Below are 22,723 nucleotides of genomic sequence, written 5' to 3'. Positions count from 1 at the left end.
GTTTCATTGTAACTCGAGACTGGATAAGGAGTAGAACAATTATTTGCAGTAATTAAGAGTAACAGAACTAGTACAGGATGGTAATATCGGAACAAAATTCGGATAGAGTAAAACTTCACTTATTGTAACATCTAAGGGATAAAATTAAAAAAGCACGTCAATTTTCTCTATTTTATAGTCGACCAACTTGACATCCATTTCAGTCACTCGCAAATGAGATACCAATATGCAATATATTGAAAAAGTTGGAAAAATTGCGATTCCGCAGATTTGTCATTTCGTTACCATTAGCACCGTGTCGGCGACGTGGAGCGTCGCAGCGTCGGCGCTGACAGATGCATGGAATTTTTCTGGAGTCCTTCCGCGTCTCCAGGATGCGAGTAACGGACGTCATGATTTCCCAGGGGTCGCGGGCTTCCCGTACATTTTCATACGAATGCGTGGCGGTTCGCCCATCCCGCTGTCGGGAACGGTGTAACTAGGCGACTGACCGCGGAATTTAAATGCCATTATGAATATTTTTCGCCAGAGCTGACTGGTGTCTTGCGAACGAGAACGGAAGAAACGCCAGTCGCTCTCGATTTTCATACGAATTCGCGCCTTTATGCGCGGAACATCGTTCGCGTGGTCGTGAAATATGCATTCGATGCAAAGGCGACGTGTAACCGGCTGGTTTTTTCAACAAATATACACGGGTTCGTGAAAAGTACAGTTTTTCGTTTTGTTACAATTTAAAAGAATTCTATATGATCGCTGAATTAAAATTGTTCAAAGTCGTAACGTTCATGAAAAATGAAAAAGTTTCCCCTGTAACGATTCCCGGATAACCCAATTACTTCAATTACTCCGAAATCGAAGCGAATAAATAGTCGATCGCGGTGGTCGAAATCAATCAGAAGACACGGCGAGTAAGGGGGATAGCGAGTAGGGTGATGCGAAGGACGTGAGAGGAGTGTGCAGGGGAGTGTCGTCTCCTCAAAGACGACGACAACGTCGACGACGAGGACGACACTTGCTGGTCGCCAAGAGCAACGTAGCAACAACCCCGTTTAGTACTCTCGGCGTGTCTGCGCCGTAGAGAGTACAGAAACGCCGAGATGGTAACGACGACGACGACGACGACGACGACGATGTTAGTAGTAGTGGTGGTGGGACAAGGAAACATCGACGACGACGACGGTGATGGTGATGGTGGTGGTGGTGGTGGTGGTCGCGATGGTGGTGGACGAGATCCAAGCGTGAGGCGCGCGAGAGAGGGTGGAAGAAGGGTGGCTAAAAGGTGAAGAGTGGGGTGGCAGGATGCGGGACGGCTGGTTACGGTGGTGTTGCGGGGTGTCGAGGGGGTGGTCGAAACGGAGGGGCGCAGGAGGCAGACTCGAAGGACGGGAGGGAGGGCAAGGAGGTGGAGGAGGGTTGTCTGGGTGGTTGGTTGGTGATGCATTGCGCGAACTCCCCGCGGCGAGGTCACGTGACTCGTACCCCCGGCCTATCATTGATCGCTCCCCGGAGAAACGTCGGACACACTGTGCCCACCAAGCATTGTACCTTGCACCTTACCAGCTTTCCTACCGGCACATCTTCGTCGGCGGAGACGCGGCGGGGGGATTTCAGCCGTTCCATCAGGAGCTCCCTCCGGCTATCTAGCTGCTCTCCGTGATCTTACGCTTTGTCCTTCCTTCGTTCCCCGTGGCCTCGGTAATGCTGCTCCTTTTTCGTCGAGTCCGTTACGGACACTGGCCAACCTATCGCTGCAAAAAGGGGATGATTCGCCTTTTCTATGGAATGCTCGTTCGACAACCTTCTAGAGGAGTTGGTGGAAAGAGGAAACTTTAAGTCGCGAGCTTTGTTGAATGGAGATACAGGCAGATTTGGAGATATTTTGCCGACAAAAATTGAAATTGTACTTTTGTTTGTTGTAGATCATGAGGCATGTATTTCACGCACGTTAAGATGCAAATGTAATATAATCCGCTGTTCGCTCCACTATGCCTGCAACTGTTTTACAACCTCCTTGTTAGAAGATCAAGTCATAATGCGTCATGATGAATTACGAGCCGTATTATAACGGGAAGATTTAGATATACAGGCAATGCAGAGTGTCACCGACGCATCACCCACTAATATCTACGTACCCTTATTTAATCGAAGATTTCCAAATTTCTTTTCGCCATAAAATATCTTAGGACCATTGACATCGCGATCTGATATTTTTAAAAACTTTTCAAAAAAACCTAAAGAATCTTCAGATCGAAGTCTCGAGACAACGAGAAAGGAATTACTCGGTCGATAGTTCGCGGTACAATTACCAAGATCTCTCGTAACGAAACAGGTGCTACAAGCGGCAAGAAATGCACCATATTAATTCCTCCGGTAGAGCAGCCTGTCTTTACACTGGAGTCCCATGTTCGATCGTGTTCAGCGGTAGGAAAAAGTGGTACACGTGCGAACGGTTCGCAAAACCGTCGATCTGTCAGTTCGTACGCGCGTTCCTTTTAATTGATCCGCGGATTCGAGGAAACGCGAGTACGCCGGCACGTCACGGCATTACTCGTGTAACCCTCTTCAAGGAAGACGATGGAGCCAGTTGCGACTAGGATGGGAATTTGTCGATGTTGGTAGCTCGACAAGAAGACTCGTCGCTGGAAGGAGTAATCTCGTGTCTCTTCTTGCCGGCGACTAGCATCTCGCTTTCATATTTTCGTCGTTGGGAACGTTGCCCGCGATCGTTTCCGGCACTTTCTTACTTGAATGCGATAAAAACGTAAAAGACGCGCAATAAAAATTATATGAAATCCCGCAAGAAAATTGCAACGTTCGCTTCGAATTGCTTCGTGTCACGACACACGTCGTTTCCTTCTAATTAGTAACTCTGTCGAAATACTTCTGAAAAAAGGATAAGGTGATTTAGAAGAGATGCAATTAAAAACAGGTACAATCGAAGGTAATCCGGTAGGCTGTTTGCTATTAAAATGTAATAACACGAGTACAAGGAATAATATTCTCGTAACACTCTCGTGTAACAACCTCGAGGCTTTGATCGTCGTGCGAGTAGTTGAAAGTAGTCGACGCGACTCAATCTTCCAGACTAATTAGTAAACGATATTTAACGGGCCGTAATAACGATCTCGCGTGTCTAGTGGCCGACGTGTACCGCGTTTTCGCGTTTGTTCAACGTGTAATTATGAAAATTGCGTTTGCTTTACGGCTGCCGGTGGTCGTTACACGTGTGAACGCCGCGGTCAGATTCCAGCCGTGATTGCGCGCGCTTTATCGACGTAAACGCTACGATAACGGTGCTGGCCGTTGTTAAATAACACGGCGGCTCGTCCGTTTCTCAAACACGAAGAGAAAGAAGCGAAGCGGCTGGAGAAAGCATGGAGAATAAGCGGCTGTGTGAGAACGAGGAGGAAGAAGAAGGAGGAGGACGAACAATATGCTCGACTGCTGGCAATTTTTCCGCAACATACGCGTTTACTCTCGCGTTTCCGCGTTCGATTCATCGTCTTGGCTAAGGAAAACGTTTTATATGCGAGGGCAGCTAATTCACAGACTCGAGTTCGACCGTAGAAAACGAAGTCACGTGATCTTCTTCGAGTTACGGCCGAGCGAGATAATTAAATCTGTCAGATAATTAATAGTTTCTTCTTGTCCCGCCTGGCTGAAATACACCTTCGAGTTATACTCGAAGCGAGAAATGAAAATTTATAAGAGTGTTATTTCATCGAGATTCCCGATGATGTTCCGCTGCTACGGCCAGCGAAATACTTTCTGAAAAGGTGTACAGTTCGTTGCCCAGACATCGTCCGATTCTCAACGTATCAATTAGAGATTGAAGAAATTGCACGGATTGCGTTCCAGTGGGAAATTATTGCTACCGTCTCGGCTGGGAACGTGATTACAAAGTTTAAAGTTGATGAAACGATATCAAGCAAAGCGTATCACTCATTTTATTTCCATATATAACTTTAGAGAAATATCATGAGCGAAGTATTTTCCCTTGAAAATGCTTCTTTGTCCTACATAGAAATTTATATCCTCCAGTAAAAACTTAAGAACATAAATGTTTTAACAATCAAGCAAAACTACAAAGATCGAGTAACTCGAGTAAGAAATTACTAAAAAAAAAAAAAAAAACAATTACAAGACCGTTATCTGATAAAAAAAAAAAAAAAAAGGAGAAAATGGAGGAAAAACCGAGGTGTTCCCGATGGTTCTGCGATGTCGGTCGACGAGAATCGGAATTTCCTGCGGTTCCTTTGTGATGCAAAGGCAAGGGAGAGAAAGAGGCGACGAGGAAAATCCTCGGCGACGAGGCGAGCAAGGCGTCGTCGTGGTGTCCTTTGAAATTAAGTAGTTACGCCGCCCTCAAAGGGTGGTTCTGCTCGGACCCGTCGCTCGCAGCTTGCTTCTTTCCCGCGAAAACTCTTTAAATCGTGCCGGCTTCACCGCCTCCGGCGGCAGTTTATTAAAAGGGTGAAATTCGTAGGACGGACTCCCTAGAGGCGGACCTTGCTTTTAATATATTTTGATTGATAGGATTAGCAGCCACTTAACGCGGCACCCTTGGAAACTCGTGTCCGAAGACGAAAAGAAAGAAATCAGATTGGAAGTTTTGGCAGGGCTGTTTGATATAGGCTGTCTAATTAAATTATTAATTTCTTGTCGATGAAATTGCATACTGTGACTCGAAAAAATTTACTTTTACTTTTATAATTGAACAGCACTCGCATTACATAAAAAAAGCTTTACAGATGAATTCTACGCGTAATGGAAGATCCGCCAACGTGACTGTAACGATTTGAAAAAATTGATTATAGTTTTATTATCGTGTTATCGTACTAGTACATTCGCATCTCGTCCTAGAATCTTCCGAATCCGACAGACCGATTCAATTAATCCGATTTCCCTACGAAGCGTCATCCGCGTCGAGTTTCTCCAGATACCGCGTTTCCGTGTGTACATATATACACGTCGCATTTATATACGTTTTTCAGGGATGCAAATGAATTCCGCCTTGCCTTTCGTAATTCCATAAATTCGTTGTTCGTCTGAACTGGCTGACAGACGGAAAGACGGGTAAAGTGGGGCGGTAGAGGAGAAAGGGGTGGAGGAGGGTAGAAACGGGGGTGGCGGAAGAGCGAACCGTCTGGTGGCGACGCGACGAGTGAGACGAAGAGATGGAAGAACTCGCGAGGGGAACGGTGGGGATGCAAGAATAATTGAAGACGAGTTTCCTTCGGTTCGCGGGGTGGCGTCAGGGGTGGGTTGTTGATGGAGGCAGCACCAGATGTTATCTTCCTCCTTGGGGTGACGCCATCAACTTTTAGACAATGCGAGGACTTTTCGGCGAAATATCAAACTTCGGTCTCGTCTTGTCGTTGCCAACCCCCCAACCAACCCTCTTTCACCGCCTTCCCAGCTCGCCACCTTCCATCGTATTCGACACAGCGCGGTGAATTCGCCACGGCGAGCGATTGTTATTAAAATGTAAATTTTCACGGAAAATTTGCTCCCATCCGCGAAATGGGACACGATATCAGTATCGACGTTGAAGGTATCGTGTTTCTATTAGAATTGACTTCTGCTGTCTTGTTTTTTCGCCTCTTTTACCTTTTAAGCTAACGATCGCGATTTTTTACGTTGAACTTCTTAATTGAAGTTTACTCTTTACATCGTATCTTCGACAAGTCTGATCGCCGCGTCGCGTCGACCTGACATCGACGCGAGCGTAACAAGCTCTCCTAGTGGTCGTTCAGGCGCGAGTTAAAAGAGCCATCCGATTCATCGTGCCAAGAGGGAGAGATTGGAGGCGCGGAGATAGGAGCGACGACCCTCTTTTTCTCCTCGAAGCGAAGGTAGTACGGGCCGGCGATTATGGCCGTTCGAGTCGTGGAAAGGAATCGAATGATTTGATCTCGGCGCGATAAAAGGCCGAAGGTAAGCCTGCACGAGGACTGGAAGAGGAGCGAACGAGGCGAACTAGGGGAAGGCCGGTGAAACACGACCACCTTCGAGAGGAAGTTGGATCCAGGTAGTTCTCGACTGTTGGGAAAAGGAGACGCGGACATTTCCGATGCAGAGGCAAAACAGTTGGGATCGTGGTGGAAAGAAAGAGCACGAGAAAGGGGTGGATTTCGCGTAGAGGGGTCAGGAGGTCTGGTACCTTTATCGACGCCATTCTTACTCGTAAATTGAATCAAAAGGAGCGAAATGAGCAACCGGCCCCCAAATGGAGGAGGGGGGTGGTGAAGAAGTTGACTGGGAGACAGAGCAACGAGCAACGACGATGGCTACCACGGCGGGGGTATTTTAGCCGGAGTTAAAATGGCCCTTTAATCAATGTCCCTTCTTAACTACAAGCCATGAGATAAACGACCGGAAATGACGGCCCGATAAGAAAATTGCTTACCCGACGTCTCCCGAGAATTGCCTCGATTTTCCAGCATCCAACGACGCGTACGTTCGCCCTGACTTCGTAAATCGTTATCAAAATGGATGTCCCCCTCCCCTCAGTGTCCTGTCGCCACTTCGTTTCACGATTTCCAGTTCCCCAGAATTCACGCCCGTCTCGTGTGCCGTTCGTCGCACGCAAACGAGATCTCCTGAAGAGCACGATAGTTTTATCGCCTAACCGTCGTTAAATCTCGACTGGCCGATTTTCGACGAACAGGAAGAAATCGTCGCTTGTTTTTCCATCTCTCGTGCCTTTTACCCTCCGTTCTCCAAGGGAAAGCACGAACTGCGAATATAACCCGTGACACGTAAAAGCGTGCTCCTTGGGTCGGGAAAAGCTTGTTAACCGTGCAGCAGGTTACACCCTCGTTTAACCGCGGCGACTTATTGCAGATATCAATCTCTGGTATGCGAACGGACCTCGCATTTGCATGCACGCTGGTCCGCTTCGGTTGCCGCGACAGGTGCAGCCACCGCTAAGATAACTCGGCATTTTTGCGCCAATTATTGGCATTTCGCAAAGTTTCGTCGGGTTGGATAAAGCGGTGGCCTTAACGAGCATCGTGGCATAATGCGTTCTCTTTGTTCGAGCGCGTCCTCCACTTTTGCGGGTGCAGCTGCCGCGCTAAAGGTTCTCCGGAAGACACGTAGCGGACGTCGAATTCGACACGGTGGGCGATAATTCACGGGTGAAGGGTCAACTCCTGTACTCATTTAACTTATTTCGTGGTGAAACCACTTTATAACGCACGAACGGCCTTCTCTCGTAAATCAAACGTAGACAATGCGTGTTCCTCTATCTCGAACACGTTGTTCCCTCTACTTGGACTATCGTCGAAGTAAACCATCGACCTCGAAATTGAAACGACAAGGGGTCTGGTGGCGCTTGGCGTATAGCCGTGTATCGTCATTGATATTCATCCGGTTCGTGCAGCCGCCTATCGACACACGCATCGAAACCGCTAACCGTGAGAAGAGCGCGCGTGCGGTCGCCGCAGCAAACGAACGAACGAGCGAGCGCGTTCCGCCATGGGACGGCCGCGCCTATCTAATCTGTTACAAGTGGTAGAAACGTTGTTTGTTGCGTATCTGGAGCAGCGTGGCGGGCGATCCAAGCTAGACCGCGCTGCAATTATCATGCAAATAGCCGGCCGTTTCGCAGCCACGAAATCGTGAGGAATTGAAATTCGTTGCCGCGAGCTGTGGAACGCTCGAACGCCGGAACGACCGCGAGGGTTGTCGGCATTTTAATGCACGTTCAAACGGAGAAAGAGAAAGAGAAAGAGGGAAACGCGCGGGTAGCTGGGATGCTTCGTGGTCGAGAAAAGGGTAGAACCGGAGGACGAAGAAAGAAGGAGGAAAGAAGCAAAGCAGAGGAAGTGGAAGAGGACGGAGTTGAAAGGAAACGATGGAGGTTGGAATGGAGAAGCGTGGAAGGAGAAAGAGGACACGGTGCAGCGAGAACGAGCGGCTCGACACGCTGTTAAGTATGGGTTTACGGCAGATACATATCGCGACGTATATATCGCGTCTCAGCCGAGGAACTATGCGCCGCTGTCGAGGAGGTGTCGGCAGCCGACCGGGCACCGCGCCGAAAGATGCTTTCCATCGCTTGTACGTCGATGATTTATATAATTACTAGCCAAGAAGTATCGATATCTCTCGGTTAGACAGTGACGAGCGAGTTACAACGATTGTTTGTTTGAAGACTTTTACTTTGTCAATAAGGAAATGATCGTTTGCGAATTTCATCGTTTGCGTATTTCGTCTTCTAGCTCGTGTTATCGGATTTAGCAGTTGTTCAACCGAGCCGTTCATTTTCTTTTAAAATTCTGACATATTATTGGTGTTGGCAAACGGTGTTCCATATCTTTGGAGCAAATGTAAATAATGAAAATCGGACAACGGACTGGCTCGTGATATTAGAAACATTTTCGCTCAACAAATAAAACACATCACTCATTCACCGCTCGATCGACAATTTCTCCAAAAATTTAAAATATCGAAAATGTTCCTAAGCGAGTTGTATCAGTTTGCTACAGGTACCAAAGAGATCACTGGCAAGAGTCAGGTCTGTCGCGCAGGTAAACCACTCGTTGCATTCCCTCGAGATTTATACTCCGAAGAATGCCGTGGAGAGCAGCTCGGGAGAGGCCTGCACCGTGGATCGAGAGGAACCATGGCACGAGGAAGGGAGATCGGGGTAAGGAGAGGGTAAGGGTGAAGGGTTGCGTCTCCGTATATATACAGCGAGCATGCGGCAGGAACAGCGACAAATATATCGAGGTATTTCAGAGGAATTGAGCCGCGCAGCTCGCGCTGCTGCGCTTTTACCGCGGGGTCACGCGAAATATGCTCGTTCCTTCTTCGACAATTTGATCCCACCGCAGAGATAGCATTGTGGTCCTGGTGAATGCGCGCGAGCGCACGCTACTTCGATGCCTGTGAATCTCGCTACGACGATGTAGAGACGGTGACCAACGCGATCCTTCTATCTCTTTTGTTGCCTGCCTTCGGTTCTATTTGTTTCTCCGTTCTTTGCGGATATATTTATATACCACGACCGAGACCCATCGATAGTACCGTGTGCTTTTCGAAGTCCGTACTTAGTCGTCGGCATTCGAGCTTCCATGTTTCTATGTAGTAGCATTGAGGTACGCTTCGCTCGTCTCTTTCTTTCTTTTCTCTTCAAAACTTGTATATTTATTTCATTTGAAAAAGGCAGACTAGTTCAAACTGGACGGCTATTCGGTTCAAATAAGCATTAAATAGTAAACAAATATTATAAATTATTTAATTTAACGTAGTTAAATTTTTGATCCGATTATAAAAGGAATTATTTCCAAATTAAAATATCCCGTTAAATATCGTCCTTAAAAACGCCGTTAAAACGTGTCATTAGAGTAGCTGTTACACGAGTTGACCGTAACGTTACCTCAGCCTTTCGGATCTTTACTTGATTCCTTGGGTTTCGAAACGACTTTCGGCGCTCACCGTGGTGCTCGATTTGCCGTGCAATCTACGTGACGTTCGCGCATGTTTTAACACGTGTTTCACGCAAAAATTCACACCGTGATCCGGCGATAAGCGAGACCGATCTTGCGGCTCAGGGGGCACGCGGTGCCATTATACTCCCGTCGCGATTTTTCGATCCTCTTCGCTGTAAATATTCCCCTGGCACGGCCGTGCCACGATCCTGCTGGCCGGGAGATTCCAATAGTTTCCTTCCCTTTCGCCGCGCCGTTTCGGGAATGTCGTTTTCAGATCGCTATCGCACACCTCACTTCTGCGTGAACCAAGCCTTTGGCTCCGTGGTTTCTCCAGTCTGCCGTTTCTGATTCCACGATCACGGTAAAATTAGCTTTTCACGAGCCTCATAATTACTGGTCATCGCAATATCGGTAATTGCGTTTTGACAAACGTTTCGAGGTGTAAACGGTTTAATTTCTCGGATTCTTATATCTTTCTGTTTAATATTTGGGTGGCTGCAAGTTGGCTGGAGTATCAAGTCGTGAACGAGTGTATACTTGAATTTTTGTATCTTTGCATTTGTTCGGAAGTTCGAAGCTACTACATTTTAAAAGTTTTTAATCTTCAAACTCGCGAATTTTGAAATCCTCAAATATTTAAATCTTCAAATTTTGTAATAGCAAATTCTCAACTAGAGAAATTTTTACCATTCAACGCCTCGAGTCGCTTAAAGTAAAAATGCTCAAACGCATAAAAAACAGAATTATCGGAATCCTTATCTTACATGGTTCGCAATTTTGGGGATTTTCAAACGGAATCATTCCCACCGTTCTTCTATGTGCCACTGAGATTTCTGCTGCTAACGTAGCGAGCGACGGAATTCGCGTTACCGTAATTCAAACGGCGACAATCCCGATCTCTGGCACGACGCTTTATCATAGGCGCGTTACGCCATTTATTTCGTGGCAGGGCTTTTTTTAAATTCCGTTTCGTGTTTCTGCGGTTATTTTTGCGAGCCACGAGCATATTCAGTGCTCGCTGCTAGAGACACGTCATAAAATACACGCGTGTCGCCGTTTCAAGTGAACTCGAGCGTACAGAATCCATAAAAGTGACGAAGACACAGATTGCCAGACGGATACGTATTACCTGGCGCGGTGTAACGCGTCGCGCCCTCTTTTCCCCGTGATTTTCATGCTTTTTTCCCCCACGGTCGATTCATTCGCTGTAAACACCGTCAAGTTTCAACATCAATTACGCAACCGTTCCGGCCAAACTTTTTTTCACTTGACCGCTCTCACTCGTCGCCTGTTAGCCGCCAGAAAATTTCCATGAATTTATCCAATTCATCTTCGCTTTTATACCCGATATGCGACCAACTGCTAAAACACGAATTTTGCGTTATAGGGCGTTACGAACGAAAGTAGGTGGTATGCATTTTTTAGTACCAGGTTTAAAATTACCGTTTGATCGGCAGTTTAATGTATTCTATACGAAGATCACACGAGAAGGTTATTTATCATATTTATTGTTTGTATCATTACCATTGAAAAATCAGACCTAGAATTTTCGACTCTTGAATTAAGAATTTTCCCACTTTTACGATCTTTTCGCGTCTTTATTGTCTACTCGATTACTTTTTTCGTCCGAAACTCCAATAATCGCCATAACGAAATCTTTCCAATTCCACGAACTTCTATTAAGAGCTTCATTAACAATTTCAACGTCCGTCCGTGGATTCTCCTCGAAATATACTCAGCAAGCACGTGGATTGCGGACTGGGACATAAACAGCACCGCGTGGGCGCGTCTGCGTGATATAATGTTACGTAGGGACGCTACCGACCGGGATAATACAGCTACACGAAAGCATTATACGTAGGCAAGCGTACGATCGCGCCTCGATGAGAAGTGGGTTGTTAGGTGCATACAGGCTACCCGCCATAATTCACAGCGACCCGCGAATTATGGAGTGGTTTGCACCGGCGTTGCAAGCTGAACGGCTCGCACCTGGAAAACGGCGACCTGCTCGTTCAGATTCGAGATTCAGCCTCGATCATTTCTCATCGTGGTACTTAGCTCGTCCAAGAAATATCGTCTGTCTCATAGACTACTTTATTAGCTATCCTCGACGATACGACGAGCGAGCGTCGTTGAAAACGTTCGCGAAACGTGTTCTTGTTTGATCTTACAGATTCTCAAGAATATCGTTCAGATATTGTAAACGATACGATTAAACTTGTTGATTCTACAATTCTGCGTGACATTCCGTGTAATTCAACTACAGACCGTTATTTCGTATACGTTTCGTAAAAGTTTCATGCTCGTACTTTAATTTTATGTACCGCATTTTATGGGCAGATGTCGAAGAATGTTTCACGAAATTAGTATTCACGGTGTTCTCTATATGCTCCCGTATCGTTCTCGCATCTTCATCCCTACTCGACCAGTCCTTCGATAAGTATCGGGTATTAGTACACGCCAGGCCATTTGCCTGACAAGTTCTCACATAAACCAGTAATAAACGAAGAGTATAGGAAAGTAATTCGATGTTTTTCATCGATCAACGTCTGTAACTGCAGCTATAATTCAACCTGATTTCTATATTTCATCGAATTTTCAATATCTTTATGACCTAAATATCTTTTGTCAGTTGATACCTGTCAAAGTATCATTCGATACTTCTAACAACAACGTAGCCATATTCGCCACATTCGTTTCGTCTTCTTTCCTATATCAATCACCAACAATCGTGGAACGTCTCCGTCTTTCTATCGCACACGTACGCTCGCGCGTGGTCACGCGTACGCTAATTGAAAACGGACGATCCTGGCGAAGTCGCGCATACGCACGTGGGCGTGCGCAGGATCTCGAGTCGACTCGCAGCTGCAAGAAGTTCGCGCCGTAATTCACGCCTCGTGGTGCCGTGACGTTCGTGCACAGCGACCACATTCGCTCACGTCGACGGAGCCGCGTAGCTTTCGCCTTTTTCGATGCGGCTTTTGCCTTGATCGGCTAATAGTCTAATTAGTCGCGGCGGTCATTGCCTTATACAGTCGACCGCTTCAAGGTGGCCTGCTGCGAAACTTTGCCGATCATGCGTTGCGCGACGATGCGACGTGCGCGTATTCCGTGTACTCACTCCCCCTCACGAATTTTCTCTCCTCCTTCGCGAGTGTCCGTCAATGTCGCTAATTGGACCTTGGAGTTCGCTGCATTCGGAGTCTTTTATTGAAATTCATTCGTACTGATCACTGATTGGGGCTTAGTTATTTTCGGAAGAATCGTTGTCAGAATACAATTGTACGCTATTTTCGATATTTTCTCAATGAGATTTAAATGAAAAGAACGTGGGTTTCGATATGCAACCTTTAACTCACTTTTTTTCTGTAGAAGTGGTTACCACTTCTAAGAAAACTCTACATCTGGTCTTTAGTTTTCTCAAGCACTGAAGCCATCGACAGCGCATAGACAAAAGACTGCGTCGAAGGCAAACCATAAACGATACACATGCAACGTTGGATTCAGGGTTTTTCAGTCATAGGGTAACAGTGCTAGCGTGCGGATCTGGACCAGCTCATATTGTATTCCAAACTTTGTACTTACACTTTAATATTCAAAATATATTCCTTTGTATTCACATACATGTAATAACCTCAACATTTTCCATCGCTCCTGTAGATAACTTTTGCAAATCATTTCGCGTATTTTAAATCCTTATCTCGAGCGAATACTTTCAACCGCTTAATCGTTCCTTCGGCAATTTAGGTTCATAATTACACGAGATCAGCAAGTATCCTAATATCCATAAGCGGAGGTGTATATCTTCTATAGCGTCTCGTCGATGAACGAAGAGGTGGAGATTCCAATCGTTAATATTCATAATAAGTATTTCGCGCGCTTCTTTGTCCGAATATCTAGCAGGGAGATGGGTTCAGCGAGAGAAGCAAGTCATTTGATTAAATTGAATTTATACTCGACTAGACATGCACCCTGATTTATCGATATTATTTTGTGCCGCGTCACTTACGATGTATTTCGCCGTCATTCCAGACAGCTTCGATGATCGAATCAACAAACATACAAGATACATGCTGCTTTTAAAGCAGCAACGACGGAACTGCCTCTGTTTTTGTCGCTTACCAAGCAGCCTGCTTCTGGGACACTGATTCTTGGACGAATTAGAGGAACACAGTACTAACGAATAAACGAATTTCTTCAGGATTTCAGAGGGACGTACACCGGTCTCATGCTCGTCGCGCACGGTGCCTTCCTCTCGAATCACTTTTCGGCAAAAAAGACCGATCAATTTCAAATTGATGGTCCGGTTACGTTAATTAGTAAGTGGAGGTCCGCCATGGCGAGAAAAAAAGATGCGGCCTGGCCCGACGTTGTTGGTGAATTCACGAGGCGGCAAGTTGCCGGTTTTATATTCGAGGGAACCGAGGTTCGGACGGTAATAGGTGTAGTTACGATGCTTTGAAGTTTTTACATCGCCGGAATCGAACGCTTAAGCGAGACGTTCGCGTTTAACCAGAGGGTTCGTTCCTCTCGAGTTTACATCGTATATAGAGTGTATCTTCGAAATTCGAGATGTTCGATAAATCCCATTCATACGGGGAACCGGTTTTAAAAATGCGAGATTTTTGGTTTTACGAAATTCGACAATTGCAAATTATTAGAAACATATAAAATAAATTAGCGAAAAAAAATTGTAAATCGATTTTTCGTCTCTGATCTTATCTCGATAATAAAGTTAATTTATACCAGGTGCCCAAATATTTATGCATGATAGGGGATACATACTGTATAGAATGTGTGAATAGAGCGTAGATAAGAATATACGATGCACGGGTTTCTTAACGTCCGTACGAACAACTTGTTGACCGTGGTAATTACGTATTAGCGCGTATATATTCCCTGTAACAATGTAATAATTGTTCCGGCCTACCCTCCGGTTTAGTTATTTTCTAGTACGCTTGTATCATAATTTGATACTATTTGCGTCTATACAATGTTGCAGATAGATACTATAATTGGTTGTTGGGAGTAAATCGAGATTGAATACTCCGCGAGCTGGGCTACACGGCTCTTGATCGATGCACCACTCTTGTAACGCGTTACAGATAGGAAATTAACGGTTCAGAACTTCATTACTCATTACTTATGTACTATAATATATATTAATTTATCAGAGACGGAAATCAACATCCTTGGAATCGTAGTATAACCACGTGAAAAGATAATAAAACTGAAGGTCTGAGTCTCACCTTCCACATTTTCCAATGAGCAATTTCGTATAAAAAGTCTGTCAGCGAAGCGTGAAAAAGGTTAGTTAAATTATAGGAAAATATTCCTCAGCTTATTACTTTAAATCCTCCTATATGCTCTAATTAGTAATAATACAAATTAGATTGGGAAACTACTCGCAGTACTTTCTAAATAATTACGAAATCACGTAAGTAGATTACCAAGGAATCATATAGATAAGGGAAATATTTTCTCTGCTCTCGAATATTATTAGCAGAGCTAGTATATCTCGTGCAGTCAGCAGATAACGTATTCAGTTTTTCTTCTTCTTTCCCGTCGTTTGCTGATAAAATCACCATGTATCGCACAAATTTTTTAATTATGAAATACCGTATATCTAAACTTTCAACTCCATAACCGTAATTATCTTCAAACTCTTATCATAGTGTCTTATCGTGGTTGCAGCGGTCTGATCTTAATCTTAAGGTATTTAATTGTAATTTGTATTCTATGTTTTACGCGTTGTTGTTGATACTTCATCATGTGTGTGAATACACAATATAAATAATAAAGTAAATACAGTAGAGTGTTATTTGTTGGAACGAAATTTTTATTAACATTCAATTTCTCAACAAAAATGGTTTTCCCCCGAAGTTCCAGTAAGTGAAATCATATTGCACATTAAAATTATTTAATTTATCTGTAACTCTTATGGATCACTATCCAACTGAAGATACGTATCCAAACGTATCCTTGTATCCTTGCAAGTTCCGTTGTTGGAAAAGCTAGAATAGGCGTCGCACGCGCTACTACGGTCCAATAAAACCATAAACGGAGCTACGCTGCTGTGAAATAAGACAAAGGCCCGGTGCTACGTGCTCGGTGAACCGTTATTTCCTGAGTGGCTGGGTACATCGTACGCTGATACAGATAGAAGGAATTTCGAGGCGAGAGCAACTTAGTTAGCGACACTTCCCCTAGTATACCCTGATGTCGCCGGACAGGTGTGTGGCGTGTGTGCACGCGCGTTCTACACGCGACCGCGTGAAACAGACGTGTTAACACGCGCGCGAATCCGCTGCTCGCAGCGGGGTGTGGTATCTCCTCGTGATTCCATCCTTCGTCTACTCTCTTCCGAGTTTATAATGGAACCGCCTTACCAGCGAACGTGTCTTGTTTCTCCAGTTGCTTAGGTTAGAGTTAATTTTATGGTCGTTGCTCTTATCCGAGGCAGATTTCAATTTTTTCAAGCAATTTAATGTGTCGGCTATAATTTTCTTGATATCGTAATTATCTGAGACTATGGCTATGATCAGTCTTAAGCTGAGACAGTTACGACGACAACGACTACTCCGGAACAATTAAGAATATGCATAGATTCTTATGAACATACGTTCACTGTAACCATAATTTAAAAGATGTAGATTTTATTTAAGGTTCTGTTGATTGAAAGTGATCTCGGTTTTGGGAAACTGCGTGTAGTTTTACAAGAATGCGTGTAATTGTGTTCCTGGAAGAAATGGCTGTGACGCTATCCGTTCGAGAAAAAGGTCAGTTTAAAGTTCAGTTGCGTTGTGTAAAAAGAAGTTGAGGAATGTGATCTGCACGTAATAGTGGAGCGAGCTGAAGTGGAAATTGGCGTTTTATGCAACAGTTGCATTCGCCTACTACCGTCGATAAATTATAAAATTTATATTTTATCGTGATTTCATTACGAGCATACGTGTGAAGTAACGCGAGAAATTCGATAACGTGTTATTACAAAACCTGATCCTTCAATTTCGATACATATATAATCGTCGAAATAAATCCTTAGTGAAAAAACGGAGCACCGTGTATAACGTTTCCCTAATAAATACTAAAAATTAATACACCTTTCGAGGAATATCGTTACCTAAATTCAAGAAAATTACCATAATAAACGTTGCTTGTGAAACATCTAGAATCTAGACGCATGTACGGGCTGTCGATGGTATCGTTCGACGGTCAGGTATCAGGCAGACTTCCTGCCGACGGAGAGCACCAAGCGAAACGACGGCCTGCTCGAAACATCGCGTCCTCGATGGCGGCTTCGTATCTCACCCTCGTTTCGAGGGACGAGCACGTGTGTGCGTGTCCTCGCTTCCTCCGTCTCCGCCCCCGCGGACGCCATCCTTCGAAATGCGCCCCGTGCGTCGGGACACCTGTGCGCACCGCACCTTAAGCCTTATCCTCCGTCTCCATAGCGTATCATTTTAGGATCGAATTCTGGAAAACGCGTAAGTCGATCGTATGTGAAAATCTGGATAACGCGTCGTGTGTTTCTTGTTGTTATCTTGAGATTTTGGACAAAGTAGATTTTTTGATAATATCTATCGACATGATCTACATCTTTTCAATCAAGGAGGGTAATACTGTGAAAAGAATGGTTTAAATAAAGTATAGAATTCAATTTTGTAAATACATCTCGTACATCATTCCTCGTATCATGCTCTAAAAAATATTTTTTCTCAAATGCCATTAGGTTACCGAATCGCGTTAGGTTTACGATCCTTTTACGTTCTTTTGTTTCTCAGCTGAAAGTGCGTATACTCCACATCGACACGACATATACAATTTCGGACCCCCCCTGGCGAATCCTTCGGATCAATTCGTCACAGCGATAAATTCTTCGTGACGTTAGACAAGCAAAACGACTAACGAGCGAAAGCGCGAGACATCGTTGAATCTCGCGCGAGGATCTCATCGGACCACCGCTGTCCAGGACAGAGTCGTTCTCGCGGTGGACAAATTTCCAGTCGCGAGCAACAGCCCCGTAATCTGTTGGTCGCGAAGATCGGGTGAAAACTGGCGTGGCTGAAGGACGACAGTGCCTTTCGTCTCACCCTGTTGGGCCACAGGGGACATAATCCCCGAAAGTTGCACAGCCTGCAGCCACGGGATCGCGCCGTTCACGAACATGTGTCTGACATTTTTAATCGTCGGATTAAAATAACTGATGCCAAGGTGTAGCCCTGGAATCCATTATCCGGCGGATGAGCGAACGGCCACCCAAAGTGTCGCGTGTCCCCCGAGACCTGCCAACCAAAGTGGACCCAGCTCTAAGCCCCAGTGTGTCTCTTTTTGATTTTGTCTGGGGGTAGCCCGGCCAGAAACGCTCTTCCTCTCTCCCCGTTTCTCGGAAACAAAAGAATCGAGAGAACAGCCGGAGAGGTAAGCTGCTTCCTCGAATATTAAGTGGTATAATCGATGATATACAGCCCCGATAGCTGGACTAAAGCTCCTCTCGCGTTTTTTAGTCTTTTTTCTCTTTCTATTTGTTTTAGCGGTGCTGAGATTTTGCAGTCTTGGTGTCTCGTTAATTTCTCACGAAGATCATTCATAACGAAGATCATGGAATGGAAATCTCTGTTTCGTCCCTCGTAAAATTTTTACTAATTAAATTAATAAAACTTTCCCGATACAGATCTTTGAATTCAAACGTAGTGATTTCAAAGTGGAGCGTGTACAAAGTCTATTACGTTATGATAGACAAAGGATGTTAGCAGTAGCAAGAACCTTTTCTTTTTTTTTTGCGCGTGTGTAGGTCGGAAACGAGGAACTCGCCCACGGCAACACTGCGGTCGAGAGATTTCTTTACTGCGGAGATAATAATGATCAGACCCTCGGTCGACTTAAGAGTTGCCGGAGGCCTCGGTTTACTGGCAAATTACTCGGCATCCTGCACCCACCGGTGTAACAGTCATAAAACTATTTTAAATAACCACCGGCCGCCTTGTTAGCTCGTGATCCAACCATACTTCCCTTGCCTAAAACTCATGTAAAACGTGAAGCTTCTTCTTTTCTTGCTGAATAATTCTATCGGCGGTTTCTCAACAAAAAGCCAGTGCTTTTAAATAAGTCATTTCCATGGACATCTTATTTAACAGATACAACCATAAAGCTGATGGTATGCCGTATTTAAAAAACAGTGTAAGTACTATAATTTCAGTTCGTAAACGTGTAAAATTGCAATCCTTATCGTTGCATCGATCGTTATTGATGAAATCAAAATAATGTCTGTTCATCAGCGATAACATCAAGAATTCTATACGTAATTGTTTAGAGCTACGTTTTACACTCCGAAAATTACCATCGTCCTTTCTCAAGACACTGATACAACACGTTACTTCCTCCGTATCTTGAAAAATAATGTGAGCGAGGAGATCGTGAGAAAATCAGATGTCCCTTGTGAGCGACAACATCGAGCGAGAATCTACAGTGTAGAGCGTGTTGATTCTACATGTTCACCGAAAAGAAGATCATTATCCAGAAGATGGGCACGGTTCGTCGACTCGATCTTTCCCGACCTATTAGTAACTAAACGTTGATCTTTTAACTGGTAGCCACATCCACGGAGTTTAATTACGACGGTGAAACGCGGTTGGCACCTTGGGAATTGTAGCTGATATTCATTATTCTAGCAAGGCACGGTCACGCGAGAGCATTTGTCATTGATAGATGTGTACACACGACCGCGTGTGTTCGCTTTTGCAAAACGAGAGAGTGAACGAGTCGTTGACGAAGTCGGATAAAGGGAGCCAAAAGGGAAGGGAAGAGAGGGTGAGACAGGGCCGTACTTCCGGAGGGCGGTACCTCAACGAGGCACCTCACAGAGGCAGCCCGTACGACCAATTGACCGTGTGTGTACGTGCGTGGCTTACCTGCATGCACAAGTGTTCCAAGTAAACCCTATCGTCGGCGGCCATGTTCCTTGCATTTTTGTCGCACTTTCTGCAACTTGCACGTATTCACTGTCGCTGCCGTTGTTTGGCCGTCGGAAGAAGGATCCGGAAGGTCGAACGAAGTCTCTCAAGTACCGCGTTGATCTTTTCTAGTTTTTTTATAATTTCGATGGTTCTTCTATGGATTGAAATTTATGAATCGAAATTTTGATAAGGTGTTGACAGGATGTTTTTCCTTGCTCCTTTTTCTAATTGAGTGGAATGTTGCGATAATAGATATTATTACAATAGGAAGGTCGAACGAAGACTCTCAAGTTACTCGTTGATCTTTTAGTCTGTTATGATGTTTGTGGATCGTTTATGCATTGAAATTTATGAATTAGAATTTTGACATGCCCGATGTTTTTCTTCGTTATTTCCTTTGATCGAGAAGAATGTTGAAATAATAGATGTTATTACGAGAAGCGAAGCGTTAAAATAAATATTCGCCATAACCGGCAAGTCGATTTGAACGCGGCGACATGTTGGAACTTTCGTCACGGGAAAATAAGTACAAATAGAGAGTAAAGGTAAACGGCGGCTAGTGTCGACGAATGCCTATTTTGCAAGCTGGTAGCCGTGTTCTTCCTTCCAAGAAACCACTTGGGTGTTTACCATGAGCACACTTTTGCCCTGTAGGGTACTCGGAGGCATGGTTCTTGCCAAAGAGAAGAAACGGGTGCGCGCCAAAGGCGGCGCGCCGACTGTGTAAGTGCGTCGAAAATTAGCCCGGGAAATTCTGCGAAGGTCGCTTCGTCGTTCCACCTTAGATTTTCTTTGCTAATATATTACGGTAGTTTACTCATCACGATTTAAAAAATTTAGTTTTAATTCATACAATTTATTGCAATTTGTGAAATTGATTTCTTCCTTAATTCTTAATTCCATGTTTATAGAAGTTCTTTTCGAGGGAAGGCCATGATTAACAGATTAAACTTCCATAAGAACAAATCGCAGATCGGCAATTGAGAAAGAAATGAACATTACACGTTGCAGGGAACAATTCCATACTTAGCGATATAATAGCAATCACCAGCGATTATCTCTCCCCGGGGAGCAGCGCGTGAGCGCTAAAGTGCTAACAGTATTTCACAATCCATAAGTTCTTGGGCAATTATCGCGTTCGATTACAAAGCCGCGATACCACGTAATTGCGAAAATGCGAGCGTAACTGGTTGACGGTATGCTTTCCCGGCCACGCTGGAAAATTTGCTCTCGGTTGGATCGGTTTGGCTATCGTTTTAAAATAAACCGTGGGAGGCCGTGCTCTGTATTCCCATAAATACAGGTTTCATCGTCGGCGTCGTCTGGTGAATTCGGCAAACAGCGAGGCGGCGCCTCGCGTCGCGCTTTTTGTCGGTTAATCAAAATTAAAATTCAGTTGGAAACGCGAGAGTACGCGCGCGCGAGCGCGCGGGTACGGGACGCGGACGCGGAGCGACCGCTCTGCGGCCGGGCGTATCCAATTAAAAAAATGAAGTGCTTTTTCATATTCATCTCTACCGTTCCGTCTCTCTTCGCTCCACCCATTTGTTCGTAAATAATAATTAAAAATACTCGTCTACGGTTCTGCGGCCGCTCGCTCGCTCTCGCCATCGTGCTAATATTAGTCTAAAGAGAGCGTAGAGTAAGAAAGAAAGAGAGTAACCGGTGCTCGAATATCCACATTTCCATCGCTTTTCCATCCCTTAGCCCCGCGGCCAGCCAACCAAATCCCTTCAACTTCCGCCAAACGTACCTATCCTCGTCATTCTCCTCTTTTGCATTCGGGACAGCTCGCGCTCGCGACGAATTTGCAAGCTTTTAATATAAACGCGACGCATATACCGTCGAATCCGAGTGTTGTTGCCTGTCGCTGCTTCTCTTCTCTCCCTCTATCCATCTTCTTCCCCGTCTCTGCCTATCTCTGTCTACCCGCCAGTTTATCCCAGTCGGGGGCTTTCTCGTCAGAGTCCCTTTATGAATAAATCCGGCGCGAGTCGTTCTCACCTGCAATCGCCGCGGTAACGCGATATCCTGTCTCGCGACTGGATGATATCTTTCGAGCTCGGAGCGAGAACGACGTCCGATGTCATATAGGAAACTCGCCTTCCCTGTACGTATACGGAGTATTTAATATTATACAGCCGGAAACGGTGAGGCGTTAGGCTCACGATGTGTGCTCGTGTTCGTCCTTGCAAGAGGGACAAGCTGACGCGTCTCGTCCACTGGAATATTCGCTCCCTTTCACGCTCTCGCATTCCACGTGTCCGTAAGGGCGTAATTGAACGAACGCGTTTCGACAGAGATACCGCTTTAACGCCTGGTCCGCAAATTCATTTATTCTGACTGTTTGATCTCGATGTTATCGCGATAAAGTGACAATAACTAACTGTTCATAGACAGTAGCGGGTAGAACTGATTAAATTATAGTTTGTTATTTTCAGGACTTCTTCCTGTTACCAATATCTCCTTTTTTATTTTTTTACGAAATCCTGAGAAATCCACAACTGAATGCAGCGAAGCTGCAAGCTTTCACGAGGAGGATAATAAGTCAACGATATACATACTGCCTCGACTTGTCAAATCTTCAAACGTACTTGGCTACTGCGTGTACTGACTTTCGAAATACAAGCAATCAAATACGAATACTACGTAATCACAGTCTTCTACGTTACGGTAGAGATATAATTGCAGCAACCTTTTTCTCGCTTCGATATTTCATGCACCGCGTCATGCACTTGGAACGTAGCTTTATATTAACATCCATCTTCTTTTAGTTATACGTGAAAAAATACGTGGAAAGGAGGGAGTAAAAGGGAGCGAAGATTGATTATTTCAGGACATGTGTACGCGGCTTCGACGAACCGGAAACGCGAGCATATTTTGCCCACGGGTTGTCCTAATGAACGGAACGACGAACGAAACGAGCAATTGGGGCGCGTGTACGCGGATTCGATGGCTCTTAAACTGGATGGGCGGATGGGGCCACGTGCCGAAAGAAAACTCGACAATGGGTCGAACACCGTGCTCCGTTGACCCACGTGGCCAGCCACTTTTCGGTTTCTCTTCCTCCACGTCGACGTGATTGATATGCGGGGCCGCTGGATCCGCCGGAGAAAAGCAACATCGTGTAACCCCAGTTTTAAACCACTTGGAAAATATTGAACTTTTAGTTTCAATTGATACGCAGCTATGTACAATCGTTGAAACATTACTGCGAATCGTTGATATATAATACTTTTCTTTCGAAGACAGTTTATCCTTTTGATGTTAGAATATACGTAATTAATACATTTGAATAATTTTCCCAAGTATGTACATACATCG

The 22,723-nt window shown here is 45.0% G+C and overlaps 1 protein-coding gene and 1 long non-coding RNA gene across 3 annotated transcripts in view; one reads left to right on the top strand and one right to left on the bottom strand.

Moving 5' to 3' along the window:
* Nucleotides 1–22,723, bottom strand: part of LOC132904542 (N-acetylgalactosamine kinase) — a 347,354-nt gene that overhangs the window by 19,690 nt on the left and 304,941 nt on the right. The window lies entirely within an intron of this gene.
* The window catches only part of LOC132904578 (uncharacterized), a 146,213-nt gene that overhangs the window by 8,055 nt on the left and 115,435 nt on the right, over nucleotides 1–22,723 (top strand). For both annotated transcript variants that reach the window (XR_009657617.1, XR_009657616.1), the window contains exon 2: nucleotides 8,486–8,656. This is a non-coding gene — a long non-coding RNA (uncharacterized LOC132904578). The remainder of the gene's footprint in view (nucleotides 1–8,485; nucleotides 8,657–22,723) is intronic.

The sequence above is a fragment of the Bombus pascuorum genome, chromosome 2, assembly GCF_905332965.1.
Source record: "Bombus pascuorum chromosome 2, iyBomPasc1.1, whole genome shotgun sequence".
NCBI lineage: Eukaryota > Metazoa > Arthropoda > Insecta > Hymenoptera > Apidae > Bombus > Bombus pascuorum.
Note: the sequence above shows the minus strand (reverse complement) of the source record. Positions and strands in the feature narration are given on the sequence as shown.